This window comes from Salmo salar, chromosome 26 (assembly GCF_965601325.2).
Source record: "Salmo salar chromosome 26, fSalSal1, whole genome shotgun sequence".
Classification (NCBI taxonomy): Eukaryota; Metazoa; Chordata; class Actinopteri; order Salmoniformes; family Salmonidae; genus Salmo; species Salmo salar.
In genome coordinates, this window is record NC_138316.1 from 55,931,569 (window position 1) to 55,942,500 (window position 10,932).

Genomic DNA, 10,932 nt, shown 5'->3' on the forward strand with positions numbered 1-10,932 from the left:
CACCCTATTCCCTATACAGTGCACTACGTTAGACCGTAGAGCTCTGACCGAAAAGTAGTGCACTATGTAGGGAATAGTGTGTCATTTGGGAGTGATCCTGTGGTCAGTACTGATCATGGGAAGTCCTTGCCTAACCCCGCCTTGCTGTGCTGTCAAATAGGACCAATCGTGTTCTCTACTGCACGTGGCTTCCTTTCCTCCCGTCAGGTCCCAGGAAACACCACATCACGCTGAGTTCTTTCTGACAGACACACAATCCAACCGCCGTCCTGTAGGATTCAGAGTTGGGTCGTTACGTTCCCTTCCCTCTGACAGCTGTTTTTCATCTAGTGTAAGTTGGAATAGGGAAAACCTGAGGCATCTCCCACCTCTACACTAACACATGGGATCTGAACGAGTCCGTTCGTGTGTGTTGCTTCACGTCAGTCTGTTTGGGATCATCCGGTCACTCGGTCTGGACATCAGTTCCTCTACCTGGTAAGTACTCTGGCCTTCTCTGTAGCTCAGTTGGTAGAGCGTGGTGTTTGCAACGCCAGGGTTGTTGGGTTCGATTCCCACAGGGGGGCCAGCACAGAAGAAAAAAAATGTATGAAATGTATGCATTCACTACTGTAAGTCGCTCTGGATAAGAGCGTCTGCTAAATGACTAAAATGTAAATGTACTGTGTTTAGTCTCTAGTCTTCTAGTGTGACAGTACGACAGCATGATGGTACAGCAAGTTATGCCTCTGGATTTGCGTGTGGTGTTTGATCCTTGTCAGCAGCAGAGTTGATGTCAATGTGTCAGAACTGTCTCAGCTAGGATTTATTCCACATCTCAGCTAGGATTTATTCCACATCTCAACTAGGATTTATTCCACATCTCAGCTAGGATTTATTCCACATCTCAACTAGGATTTATTCCACGTCTCAACTAGGATTTATTCCACGTCTCAACTAGGATTTATTCCACGTCTCAACTAGGATTTATTCCACGTCTCAGCTAGGATTTATTCCACGTCTCAGCTAGGATTTATTCCACGTCTCAACTAGGATTTATTCCACGTCTCAGCTAGGATTTATTCCACGTCTCAGCCGGGATTTATTCCACTTCTCAGCTGGGATTTATTCCACATATGGTCCTCTGATGGTGAGGCTTGTTTTAAACTATACGGGTAAGAGATGAATTGATCTTTTTTTGCAACATGTCTCTGGTTCGTTCAGAGTGATGTGTGAAGAGTTAATGTGGCTGTGTATTGTTGCGTTAGCTGCTGCATTGAAACACCAGGTGTTAGTCGTTACAGAGGAGTCACCATGAACTGAAAGCCCCTGAACAGGCTTCCTGGAAACCAGATCTCTGGAAACCTCCGTCAGTCACACAGACAGGCCTCCAACCCCTCTCGCTCTCTCGCTCTCTCTCTCTCTCTCTCTCTCGCTCTGATGGATGGAGGACCGCCACATCCGCCATGCCTTACATCTGCCATATACCGCAGTTTATTAGGTATGCCACCCTGGCCAGTTTATTAGTTATGCGACCCTGGCCAGTTTATTAGTTATGCCACCCTGGCCAGTTTATTAGGTATGCCACCCTGGCCAGTTTATTAGTTATGCCACCCTGGCCAGTTTATTAGGTATGCCACCCTGGCCAGTTTATTAGGTATGCCACCCTGGCCAGTTTATTAGTTATGCCACCCTGGCCAGTTTATTAGGTATGCCACCCTGGCCAGTTTATTAGTTATGCCACCCTGGCCAGTTTATTAGGTATGCCACCCTGGCCAGTTTATTAGGTATGCCACCCTGGCCAGTTTATTAGGTATGCCACCCTGGCCAGTTTATTAGGTATGCCACCCTGGCCAGTTTATTAGGTACGCCACCCTGGCCAGTTTATTAGGTACGCCACCCTGGCCAGTTTATTAGGTACACCACGCTGTTCACAAAAATGGATCTCTCCTACAGACAGTGAGTCAAGTGGCCGTGGCTTGCTATATTTGTATTTATGATCAATCCCCATTTAGTTCCTGCCAAGGCAGCAGCTACTCTTCCTGGGGTTTATTATGGATCCCCATTAGTTCCTGCCAAGGCAGCAGCTACTCTTCCTGGGGTTTATTATGGATCCCCATTAGTTCCTGCCAAGGCAGCAGCTACTCTTCCTGGGGTTTATTATGGATCCCCATTAGTTCCTGCCAAGGCAGCAGCTACTCTTCCTGGGGTCCGGCAAAATTAAGGCAGTTGTACAATTTTAAAAACAGAAATACATTCAATACATTTAAAAACATTCATGACAGATTTCACAACATACTAAGTGTGTGCCCTTACATAATCATTGTGTCTGTGCCTATGTTTGTGTTGCTTCACAGTCCCTGCTGTTCAATAAGGTGTATTTTGATGTTTTGTCAATCTGATTCTACAGGGGCCTGTAGGACCTGCCTTGTTGATAGTGTTGTTAAGAAGGTAGAAACTAGGGCCTGTAGGACCTGCCTTGTTGATAGTGTTGTTAAGAAGGTAGAAACTAGGGCCTGTAGGACCTGCCTTGTTGATAGTGCTGTTAAGAAGGTAGAAACTAGGGCCTGTAGGACCTGCCTTGTTGATAGTGTTGTTAAGAAGGTAGAAACTAGGGCCTGTAGGACCTGCCTTGTTGATAGTGTTGTTAAGAAGGTAGAAACTAGGGCCTGTAGGACCTGCCTTGTTGATAGTGTTGTTAAGAAGGTAGAAACTAGGGCCTGTAGGACCTGCCTTGTTGATAGTGTTGTTAAGAAGGTAGAAACTAGGGCCTGTAGGACCTGCCTTGTTGATAGTGCTGTTAAGAAGGTAGAAACTAGGGCCTGTAGGACCTGCCTTGTTGATAGTGTTGTTAAGAAGGTAGAAACTAGGGCCCTGTAGGACCTGCCTTGTTGATAGTGTTGTTAAGAAGGCAGAAACTAGGGCCTGTAGGACCTGCCTTGTTCATAGTGCTGTTAAAACCTCTCTGGGCCACGTGGGACGCCACTGTCCCACCCACGGTTCACACTATTCAACAGCCAGTGAAAAATCAGAGCACCAAATTCAAAACTACAAAATGTCATAATTCAAAGTTCTCAAACAGATGACTATTTTACACCATTTGAAAGATAAACCTCTCTTTACGGCGAAAGAAAAACATGAATTATGTCAGGATACCACCACAGCAAAAAAAAAAAAAACACAGCCATTTTCCTAGCAAGGATAGCCGCCCAAAAGCAGAAAACCAGCTAAATTTATGCACTAACCTTTGACGATCTTCATCAGATGACACTCCTAGGACATATGTTAGAACCAAAAAATGCATGTATTGTCTATCAAGTTCATATTTATATAAAAAAAAAAAACATTTTACATTGGCGCGTGACGTTCAGAAAATGTCACGCGCCAATGTAAAATGGGTTCACCCCAAAATTGCCGGTGAATGTGCAACATCAATTTACAGAAATTCTCATCATAAACATTGACAAAATATATCACAATTAATTAAAGAAGTATAGATGAACTATTCCTTTATGCAAACGCTTTGTCAGATTTCAAAATAACTTTACGTAGAAAGCACATTGTTCAATATTCTGAGTAGTGAGCCCCAAGCTGTTCAGTTAGCCGCCCAGCCACGGCATCCACAAAACTCTGAAATATGTTAAAAATATTTTCTTACCTTTGCTGATCTTCGGCTGAATGCACTCGGAAGGGCTCCCACTTACACAAGAAATGTTAATTTGTTCGATAAAGTCCATCATTTATGTCGAAATAAATCCGTTTTGGTGTCGCGTCCAGATCACCATTCCAAAATGCATGAAGCCCGTCTATCCACCGTCGACGAAAAGTTATAAAGTTCCCTCAGCGTTTGTAGAAACATTTCAAACCATGTTCACAATCAATCTTTAGGGTGTTTTTAACGTAGAACAACGTAGAACCGGACAATAGCAGATTCACTACAGAAGAAAAAATAAAAATGGCTAAGCCTTTGTGGCCGCGCGCGAGGTAAGTCAATGACCCCAGCCCGACCACTTCCTCTTCCGGGTATTATTCAATCAAATTGCATTGCAGAAGCCTCCAACAAGGTTCTAATGACTGCTGACATCTAGTGGAAGCCTTAGGAAGTGCAAAATGAACCCTAAGTCACTGTGTGTTCGATAGAACATTTGAAATGACTACAACCATCTGAGCTTCCACTTCCTGGTTGACCTTTTCTCAGGTTTTTGCCTGCCATATGAGTTCTGTTATACTCACAGACACCATTCAAACAGTTTTAGAAACTTCAGAGTGTTTTCTATCCAAATCTACTAATAATATGCACATATTTGACTCTGGGCCCCAAGTATTAGGCAGTTTACTCTGGGCACACTTTTCATCCGAAAATGAAAATACTGCCCCCTTTGCTAGAGTTGGCATGATGGCACAAACAGACTGGCACTCAGGCTAGAGTTGGCATGATGGCACAAACAGACTGGCACTCAGGCTAGAGTTGGCATGATGGCACAAACAGACTGGCACTCAGGCTAGAGTTGGCATGATAGCACAAACAGACTGGCACTCAGGCTAGAGTTGGCATGATAGCACAAACAGACTGGCACTCAGGCTAGAGTTGGCATGATAACACAAACAGACTGGCACTCAGGCTAGAGTTGGCATGATGGCACAAACAGACTGGCACTCAGGCTAGAATTGGCATGATGGCACAAACAGACTGCCACTCAGGCTAGAGTTGGCATGATGGCACAAACAGACTGGCACTCAGGCTAGAGTTGGCATGATAACACAAACAGACTGGCACTCAGGCTAGAGTTGGCATGATAACACAAACAGACTGGCACTCAGGCTAGAGTTGGCATGATAACACAAACAGACTGGCACTCAGGCTAGAGTTGGCATGATAACACAAACAGACTGGTGGCACTCAGGCTAGAGCTGGCCTGGGTCCTATCCTCAGCTTTCCCTCTGCGGAGCGTCTCGTCCAAGCTGGTCCTCTTCCCTCTCCGCCTGGCTGTCAGCGACAGCTCAACAATCCCCCAAACCCTCCCAATCTACTCACACACACAGACTCAGACATACACACAGTCCCTCTCTCCCATTACCTCTCCTTGGCCTCTATTTCCTACATCTCTCAAGAGAAAATGACCGTTTTCCTGGTATTTCTTTACGCACTGAACTCTGGAGAAAACTAATATTGTCGCTGGGTGAGAACATCTGACAATGTGCTCTCCCGTCCATCTGACAATGTGCTCTCCCGTCCATTAGACACAATGTGCTCTCCCGTCCATTAGACAATGTGCTCTCCCGTCCATCTGACAATGTGCTCTCCCGTCCATCTGACAATGTGCTCTCCCGTCCATCTGACAATGTGCTCTCCCGTCCGTTAGACACAATGTGCTCTCCCGTCCATTAGACACAATGTGCTCTCCCGTCCATTAGACACAATGTGCTCTCCCGTCCATTAGACACAATGTGCTCTCCCGTCCATTAGACACAATGTGCTCTCCCGTCCATTAGACACAATGTGCTCTCCCGTCCATTAGACACAATGTGCTCTCCCGTCCATTAGACACAATGTGCTCTCCCGTCCATTAGACACAATGTGCTCTCCCGTCCATTAGACACAATGTGCTCTCCCGTCCGTTAGACACAATGTGCTCTCCCGTCCGTTAGACACAATGTGCTCTCCCGTCCGTTAGACACAATGTGCTCTCCCGTCCGTTAGACACAATGTGCTCTCCCGTCCGTTAGACACAATGTGCTCTCCCGTCCGTTAGACACAATGTGCTCTCCCGTCCGTTAGACACAATGTGCTCTCCCGTCCGTTAGACACAATGTGCTCTCCCGTCCGTTAGACACAATGTGCTCTCCCGTCCGTTAGACACAATGTGCTCTCCCGTCCGTTAGACACAATGTGCTCTCCCGTCCGTTAGACACAATGTGCTCTCCCGTCCGTTAGACACAATGTGCTCTCCCGTCCATTAGACATTTTGTCTGCGGGATCTCGCTCTTTTTCACTCCGTCCACTTGTCCAAGTGCCGATGTATTTGTGGCATGATGTGAACAGTACGAACTTGTGTCACTACCAAAGTCTAATGGTATTAAATGACTGTTTAGTATTGTCTGGAAACTCACTTGTAGAATTCGCTTGCAATAGGTCTCTTAAAAAAGAGAAGCCGTGCAAAGTCATTAAACAGAGGTACTGTCACGCCTTAGAGAGCCGTTTTATTTCTCTGTTTGGTTAGGTCAGGCTGTGATGTGGGATGGGCATTCTATGTTGTTTTTGTATTTCTTTGTTTTTGGCTGAGTATGGTCCCCAATCAGAGGCAGCTGTTTATCGTTGTCTCTGATTGGGGACCATACTTAGGCAGCCCTTTTTCCCACCTGTGTTTTGTGGGTAATTATTATTTTCTGTTTCGTATCTGTTTACTTGACAGAACTGTGCGCTTTCGTTTCATTTTGTTATTTTTGTTTGAGTGTTTTTTTTGTTGTTGTTGATGGAAATAAAACATAAACACTTACCACGCTTTGCTTTGGTCTCAGCCTAGTTATTCTGCTGTTGTTGACATCAGGAAACATCCAACCTAACCCTGGCCCTGATCTGCAACGCCTCCAAACCCCCTCGGATTATAAATCTACATCTGGTCTTGGGATTTTTCATTTAAATGTCCTCAGCCTGTTGTCTAAAATGATCAGGGTTTAGTATTTGGGCTAAAATCAACTGATGACGATGTAATTGTGTTTTCTGAATCCTGGCTCAGCAAGTCTGTTCTTGATAAGGATATTTGTATAAATGGTTACAATGTTTATCGCGCTGATCAAGTTAAGAAAGGTGGGGGTGTGGCTGGGGAAGTCTGAAACTACAGTTGGAATCTCTTGCTTTGAATCTTGCTCTCTACAACTGTGATTGGCTGTTATAAACCCCCCTCGGCTCTCTACAACTGTGATTGGCTGTTATAAACCCCCCTCGGCTCTCTACAACTGTGATTGGCTGTTATAAACCCCCCTCGGCTCTCTACAACTGTGATTGGCTGTTATAAACCCCCCTCGGCTCTCTACAACTGTGATTGGCTGTTATACCCCCCGGCCCACAACGGGGCGCCCCCTCGGCTCTCTATAACTGTGATTGGCTGTTATAAACCCCCCTCGGCTCTCTACAACTGTGATTGGCTGTTATAAACCCCCCCCCTCGGCTCTCTATAACTGTGATTGGCTGTTATAAACCCCCCTCGGCTCTCTATAACTGTGATTGGCTGTTATAAACCCCCCTCGGCTCTCTACAACTGTGATTGGCTGTTATAAACCCCCCTCGGCTCTCTACAACTGTGATTGGCTGTTATAAACCCCCCTCGGCTCTCTATAACTGTGATTGGCTGTTATAAACCCCCTCTGCTCTCAGTATCTGTGATTGGCTGTTCTAGACCCCCCTCTGCTCTCTGTGATGCCTTTTCTTCTCTGATGAACCTGATGTCTAAACTTCTTTACAGTGAAATGATTGAATGATATGATTGATTGATTGATTGATTGGTTAACATCTCAACGGGTGTTGGTTAAAGCCGCTGTCTGATGATTTAAACATGTTTTGTAATCCTATGAATCTTACCCAGTTGATTAACTCACCCACTCGCCCAGATATCAAATGCCCAGATAAATCTACCCTGATTGATTTGATATTGACAAATGTTCCACATAAATATTCTGCGGTTGGTGTTTTCTGTAATGATTTAAGTGACTATTGTGCTGTTGTTGCTGTTAGAAATACTAAGGTTCTTAAGACATAGCTGAACCACTTACATATCTGTTCAATCTAACCCTGGAATGTAATGAAATTCCAATGATCTGGAAATCAGCATTTGTCCTACCACTTTTAAAGGGGGGAGAGCCAACTCTATGAAATAATTATAGGCCAATCTCAAAGCTGTCACCCCTGGTGAAAATACTTGAAACCCTTGTTAGTGAACAGCTAAAAGAGTTTTCATATACTAACTCTATTTTTATCAATGTACCAATCTGGCTTCAGGAAGAAGCATAGGCCAATTACAGCAGCCGTGAAGGTTTTAAATGATATCACTGAAGCCCTTGACAAAAAACAGCACTGTGGCTTTTGATCCAGTTGATCATGCTATACTGAGGCAGAGATTGTCGAGTGTAGGTCTTTCAGAGCGAGTTGCATGGTTTGTTAACTATCTGTCTGATAGAACTCAGTGCACTCTGATTGTTGGGCTCATGTCTGTCTGTAATGGTGTGCCCCAGGGCTCTGTACTTGGTCCCATCTTATTTACTATTTATATAAATAATTTAGACAAAAATGTGCAAAATGTGCAACTTCACTTTTATGCTGATGATACTGTTATTTATTGTTGTGCCTCGTCTCTCACAAAAGCTTTCCAGAACTTGCAAACTGCTTTTAATACTGTTCAACATTCCTTGTGTCAATTGAAGCTTATCCTCAATACTGACAAAACTAAACTACTGGTCTTTTCTAAAGCCAGAAATAGACCTCTGAACCTTTCGCCTATTACTACCTGTCAGGGCAAGGAGATTGAGGTTGTAACCTCATATAAATATCTGGGAATTTTGATTGATGACGGAGTCTCTTTTAAAATTGCATATTCAAGGAGTTACAAAAAAATTGAAGCTGAAGTTGTGATTTTATTTTAGGAATAATGTTTTTCTTTTGAAGCCAGGAGGAGGCTAGCATCAGCTACATTTATGCCTTTACTAGACTATGGGGATATTTTATATATGAATGCTTCCGCTCAGTGTTTGAGATCAATTGACACCCTTTACCATGGCACTTTGAGATTTATTTTAAACTGCTAAACCTTTACGCACCACTGCACTTTATATACCAGGGTTGGCTGGCCTTCTCTAGTCACTCGTAGGCTCAGTCACTGGTATACTTTTATTTATAAAGCCATTTTGGGTTTACTACCTTTTTATTTGGCCATTTTTATTGTTCAGAAATGTGGTGGGTCGTCTCTTCGTTCGCGGGACTTTATCCTGCTAACTGTTCCAAATGTCTGAACTGAATTTGGTAAAAGGTATTTTATGTACTCTGCACCATCGGCTTGGAAACGCCTTACAAAATACTGTTAAACTGGAAGAACTCGTCCCGATTGGTGTTTTTAAATCATTGATGAAGGATTTTGAGGCTGATTCCCTGACCTGTCAATGTTTTTAATTTGCTATTTTATGATTTTGTTATACTCCTGTGAATTATGTTTTTTTCACTAGATTACCTGTAGTTTTTCATGTTGTCTGTCTAATGACTTGGTGCTGCCTATCTTGGCCAGGATGCTCTTGAAAAAGAGATTTAAAATCTCAATGAGCCCTTCCTGGTTAAATACAGGTTAAATAAATAAAATAAATACACCTACTATTCACAGTAAACAGTAGTTTTCTCCCTCAATGATCCAAACCTCTCCTATTCACAGTAAACAGTAGTTTTCTCTGGCTAACTGGCTCCAGACTACTCTCTACACTACAGCAGTATATTGTTCAACTGGAGCTAGTAATGAGGTTAGCAGACTGCATTTTTTACACACACACACACCACACACACACACACACACACACACACACACACACACACACACACACACAACTGGGATGTTCGGTAGATCACCTATAATTTTGGTGTCATTTTTATGGCGTAGCAATAACATCCATCATCACAACTGTTTGGCAACCCTGCTGTCTGGGCTCTGCGCTACTATCCCCAGGAGATAACCCTGCTGTCTGGGCTCTGCGCTACTATCCCCGGGAGATAACCCTGCTGTCTGGGCTCTGCGCTACTATCCCCGGGAGATAACCCTGCTGTCTGGGCTCTGCGCTACTATCCCCAGGAGATAACCCTGCTGTCTGGGCTCTGCGCTACTATCCCCAGGAGATAACCCTGCTGTCTGGGCTCTGCGCTACTATCCCCAGGAGATAACCCTGCTGTCTGGGCTCTGCGCTACTATCCCCAGGAGATAACCCTGCTGTCTGGGCTCTGCGCTACTATCCCCAGGAGATAACCCTGCTGTCTGGGCTCTGCGCTACTATCCCCAGGAGATAACCCTGCTGTCTGGGCTCTGCGCTACTATCCCCGGGAGATAACCCTGCTGTCTGGGCTCTGCGCTACTATCCCCGACACTTTGCATGAGAGGATTCAGTGGGAATCCACTCTGGATTCAGTGGGAATACACATTTTACATTTTAGTCATTTAGCAGACACTCTTATCCATAGCAACTTACAGTAGTGAATGCATACATTTCATTTCATGCATTTTTTTTTTTGTACTGGCCCCCCCGTGGGAATCGAACCCACAGCCCTGGCGTTCCAAACACCATGCTCTACCAACTGAGCTACAGAGAAGACCACTCTGGATTCAGTGGGAATCCACTCTGGATGCATCCCATATGGAAACCTATTCTCTATTTAGTATACTGCACTGCACTGCACCTGTACATAGCCCATCTATAATTTAGCCCAAACAACTACCTCTTCCCCTACTGTATTTATTTTATTTATTTAGCTCCTTTGCACCCCATTATTTATTTTCTACTTTGCACTTTCTTCAAACTACAGATCTACAATTCCAGTGTTTTAGTTGCTATATTGTATTTACTTTGCCACCATGGACTTTTTGCCTTTACCTCCCTTATCTCACCTCATTTGCTCACATTGTATATAGACTTATTTTTCTACTGTAATATTGAATGTATGTTTGTTTTACTCCATGTGTAACTCTGTGTTTTTGTATGTTGTCGAACTGCTTTGCTTTATCTTGGCCAGGTCGCAATTGTAAATGAGAACTTGTTCTCAACTGGCCTACCTGGTTAAATAAAGGACTTGTTCTCAACTGGCCTACCTGGTTAAATAAAGGTGAAATCAAGGGGGCCTCCCGCTCGGGAGAGCAGGAACAGGTCTGGGACCAGGGTACTAGCAGTAGGTAAGAGCAGAACAGACCTGGGACCAGGGTACTAGCAGTA

The 10,932-nt window shown here is 44.3% G+C and overlaps 1 protein-coding gene across 1 annotated transcript in view; it reads left to right on the forward strand.

Moving 5' to 3' along the window:
- The first annotated feature begins 174 nt into the window (after window positions 1–174).
- Window positions 175–10,932, forward strand: part of LOC106588075 (aminopeptidase N) — a 63,801-nt gene continuing 53,043 nt past the window's right edge. Inside the window, exon 1 of the mRNA XM_014176742.3 lies at window positions 175–477. The gene's annotated coding sequence lies outside the window, so the exon portion shown is untranslated. The remainder of the gene's footprint in view (window positions 478–10,932) is intronic.